The sequence below is a fragment of the Theobroma cacao genome, chromosome 2 (assembly GCF_000208745.1).
Source record: "Theobroma cacao cultivar B97-61/B2 chromosome 2, Criollo_cocoa_genome_V2, whole genome shotgun sequence".
Classification (NCBI taxonomy): domain Eukaryota; kingdom Viridiplantae; phylum Streptophyta; class Magnoliopsida; order Malvales; family Malvaceae; genus Theobroma; species Theobroma cacao.
This window is the reverse complement of record NC_030851.1, coordinates 38844466-38849255: the sequence shown is the minus strand read 5'-3', so window position 1 is coordinate 38849255 and position 4790 is coordinate 38844466. Positions and strand designations below refer to the sequence as shown.

Below are 4790 nucleotides of genomic sequence, written 5' to 3'. Positions count from 1 at the left end.
TATATATATATATATATATATATATATATATATATATATATAGATATATATGTAAATGCCAAAATTACATGATATAAAATGACAAGTATATTTTCACTAACGACAGTTAACCAATTTGTCAATTGTATAGGTTTATTTGATTTAAAATAGAAGTATAAGTATTTGATTGAAACGTGATAAAACAATAAAGATTTATTTGAAAATTTTTGAATAATTTAAATTTTTTTAATATTATGCTTATTATTTATAAACAATAAATATCTCATCATTTCTATTTCTTCACTTTTGAATTTGAATTATTTAACATATATTCATTCATGAAATGTGTGCTAAGGGGGAAAATAAGAAATCTATTATCTTGATCCCTAATCCTAACCGAAGGATCAAATTATGTGGAATGAAATAACTTATAATATAATTATTTGGAATAAAGTCTATGTCTACGTAATGTATAAAATATCTTGTTTAAATATACTTAGAATAAGTTAAAGTGTTATCTATATGATTGATTAAGGCTACTCTTTCAAAATTTTCTATTTATTTTGTACTTCCTTTGTTTTAAATTGAATGTTCACTTTCATTTTTTAGTTAAATTTAATCACTTGTGATCATAATTTTTTTAGATATCATATGAAATTAAAATTTTAAAAAATAAAAAGATAGAAGAAATAGATTCATCTCCCGTAAATCTACAAGCAAATCTGCTTCATAGTTCAAACCAAGCAATAATATAATATCAAAAACTTTATTTCATTTTAGAACAATTCATGCCTTTTTTTTTTGTTTTTTAGGCATCACAACATTTGCACTGTCCATTAACACAACTATGGATGTTACATCTAGGATCACCCTTCTTTGTTACAGTCAAAGTCTTTGGAGCAGCTTATTTTTGTTCCAAAAGTAGGAACACATTGGCATCGACCATCTAGGCACTCTAAAGTTTTGTCTATACAAAAAAGATCTTTGCAATCAGCTACAGTGGTGCATGGTTGGCCTTGCGCTCTCGGTACCATTGAGAATACCATTGCTGCAAAATTACAATGCATTAATAGTATTATAATTAAATTTAACATGAAAGTTAACAAATGAGATTTGTATGAGAGGGATTGACTTACATGATGCAAATAGCAGAAAGATGAAAAATTTCATGCTAACAGAAGCTTTTTTCATGTTGTCTTGGGCTATTTGCTGTTGTTGTTCCTGATGATGTTGAGGCTTCTGAAATCACTAGTGTCAATTTATAAGATGGGATAGATTGACCAAAATGCATCACAATGGAAAGTTCAATCAATTTGAAATGAATCTATAAAGATATTTACTTAATAGAGTAATTCTTTTCCAAATTATTGAGATATTTTACCATACATAATTTTGACCCTGGCCCCAAATTTGACAATGTGGTGTAATGACTAATGACCAATAACATGGTGAATCTGAATATGAGCTGTCATGAGTAACTGTTGCATGTAATTGACTAGCCCATCGATTTCACACCTAAAAAATTTGAATCTTTGAGCGTCTTGATCTTTGCCCTTACAGAGCATGCACCACAATTTATTGCGTCATCAACCGATTGGATAGAAATTTATGTTGATGTATTTTCAAAATAAAAGGTTTCTTTTCAAATGAAAAATTATATATTCATATTGTGTCTTTTGAACGAATTGTTGTAATTTCAAAAGAAAATTATTGAAACATCGCTTTATCCAAAAGTTGTGCCTTACAAATGCAAAGATGTCTTTTAGACAAAGAGGCACCTTGATGAAAGGGTTGTGTCCTTGAGAGAAGGACTTGTTGCCAACCATTTCAATACATGAAAACAAAAACAAAACAAAAGCAGAGAAAAATGTTGTGTTATGAAAAGTAACGTAAATGTTGAAGTTCCAATCAATTACGAAAAGCATCCAAATTCCTTATAATCTACATTTTTCAAAAAGTAGGCTTTAAGATTGAAGAATTTTGTAAACCCTTGGGTGTATCTAGTGACCTACTCTCATAAAGTGCAAGACAAAGTTAGACGTTGGCGTCATTGTATCACTAAGGCTATTCGTATTATTTCCTTTTACATACCGAGTGGTGGGGGATAAATAAGTCTTAAAGGTAACGTCTATTGATAGACTCGCCTTGAAGTCAATTTTGCTAGTTCCTTGAATTCCATCTAAACCCCATTTGCACCAACAATTTTAAGACTTGCTTTTTGTGTTATTGGAATTCAAAATGGCTTCACTTAAAGAAACGACTACCAACATTTCAAGCTAGACTGCTTTGAAGGAAGAAACTTCATTGGATGCAAAAAAATATGCACTTCCTCTTTACAACGTTCAAGGTCGCTTATGTTCTAGATACACCAAGGCCGGATGAAGAAGATGAAGAAGAATCCGTGAAGCAAACTCATTTGAGGCAAAAATGGGATAATAATGACTACATATGCATGGGACAAATTCTTCATGGAATATCAGACACATTGTTTGATGCATACTAGAATGAAGCTAGTGCAAAACAACCTTGAGGCATATTGGATGTCACAACCCGATACTCCCCTCGAGCCCGTGATAACCGCCGCGGTGTCCCGATAGACACTCATTGCCCGAAATGTCAACCCAAAACCCCGTAAGGCTTTACTATTAGTTTCTCTGTTCCCTTGTGAGCAACCATTGTCAAATATCGTGTTTTAAAAGATTTTAAGCTGTTTCCAACTTTAAACAAATAAAATATTAATATTTTGTCTCACAGGGGTATTTTGGTCATTTTTCTCAAAAATTTTGAAACTGGCTAAAACGTAATATACAAGTACAAAACACATAATTCAAATTCAAAATGAGTTTAAAAGTCTAAAATCTTCATTTAAAACAAAATTATGGTTATTTGAATATAATAAGAAAATAAAAGAAATATTAAGTAAAATATTCTATTTTCTTATAAAATAATATTTATAGAGTTATACGTGAATAATTTTTATAGCGTAAAAGCTAAATAAATTTATACATACTTAAATACAGTAAGCCAAAATATTAAATTTAATTTACAATAACAAGAGGGCCCCCGAATAAACAAAAGTAAAGAGGACTGTGAACCTACGATTTGAAAAAATATAGATCCAACGGTAGTCCTCGATGAGATCAGCTATCTACAGTCTATATTGAACCTGAAATGGGTGGAAATGAGGGTGGTGAGATTATAAAATCTCAATGAGTAAACAGACATCAACATAAACATCTAGAGTTGAATACATGGAGACAATAAAGTAAATCATCATAAACTGGGTTATAGCATTAGAACACATTTTGTTCAAAACACGTAAAGAGGCTTATGAATCTCATAAAAATCTAGGCTTGTACCATAAATCCATTCTCGGGGACACCTTGGCCGAGGCATCCTACCGAGACCGCCAAGGCTATTAAAATTCACATTTCACATAAATCATGTTTTTGTTTTGAAAACATAGCCGTTCCTTGGCGTTGGCTGAGTTCCCCCTCACGTGGTGGTTTAGCGTGAAGTGAACCCTAAACTTTACCCCAGGAGATACCCTACGCGCCTCTCCGTTCGAGGTAAGAATATAATGGGGTTTACCGTGCCCCTCTAAAAGGCTGGTCCACAGAAACCCCCTACTGCAGTGATTAATTAATATATAATCCACCATATAATAAAACTCAATAACATGATATGGCAATTTTGTAATTCGTAGTTTTTCAAGGTAACCAAACAATTCGCATTTCAATACAATTGCCAACTAGCCAATCATGCTCGATTTATCATAAGCCAGTTAATTTAAACAATCAAATTGCCACAATTAACAGTCTCCGTGTACTCTATTTTTCAAAATCACTATTAATTTCAAAACAATTTATAATTTAATTTCATTGAAACTCATTTATTCATAAAACATGAAAATTTATCTTTTTAAATTCCTTTTTCCATAGAATTCATGAAAGCATCTAAAAACCACCCTAGATAATTAAAATGACAGTAAGTTTACTCACAATGTCTAGAATGCAGACTTTCGAAGCACTCTGTCTACTGGTCCTCGGATGCAATTTCCTTGCCTTTATCGGAGGACTCACCACCTTGACACAGTACAAAATCGAGAGTTTCACCAAGTTGGTACTAAATCAAAATTAAACTAATTTAGACTACCAATGCATGATATGGAATGCAAAAATGCACTGGTAACTATCTAAACCCGGTATTGGCCTAATTCGTCTTATCACCCGATTAAATTCCTAACGGGTCCGTTTAAACTCCAATTTAATTCTTTTCAGTTTCTATACCTCAATTGCACCCAAATTAACTTAATGTCCCTCAGTGTGGTGCAAATTATCAGTCCCAACAGCAAATTACGAAAATACCCCTAGTGGGTAAAAATTCGTATTTTTGCTCCGAAAATTCCCATTATTTTTCTAGGCTCATAATTCATCATTCCTTAACCAATTCTCCTAGAATAAAATCAAACTCATCCTCACTCACTACATGGTAAATTCAGCCATTAATGGTTGGGGGAGAAAATAAATTCTTTTCTTGTTGTTTTGTTTCTAAATATGCTAAACTAACTAAAAACACTAACATAAATTAAAATCAAATAAATCCAACAACTTTCTCTCTCCTAACCCATTTTTTCAGAATTGAATTCATCATGAAAACATGTAATTTAATCATGGAAAATAAAGAGAAATGCTTGGGAATAAGAAAACTCAAGCTTAATAGAAAAAATCTCACCTTTTTCACTTAATTTCCTTGAAAATTCACACTTTTTCTTTGATTTTCTCTCTCTAGGGTTTTGTTTTTGTTTTCTC

General features: G+C 31.6%; 1 long non-coding RNA gene across 1 annotated transcript in view; it reads right to left on the bottom strand.

Moving 5' to 3' along the window:
* Nucleotides 1–4013, bottom strand: part of LOC18610146 — a 20697-nt gene extending 16684 nt beyond the window's left edge. The window contains exons 1-2 of the long non-coding RNA XR_001926451.1: nucleotides 3981–4013; nucleotides 1116–1218 (exon numbers count right to left, since the gene is read on the bottom strand). This is a non-coding gene — a long non-coding RNA (uncharacterized LOC18610146). The remainder of the gene's footprint in view (nucleotides 1–1115; nucleotides 1219–3980) is intronic.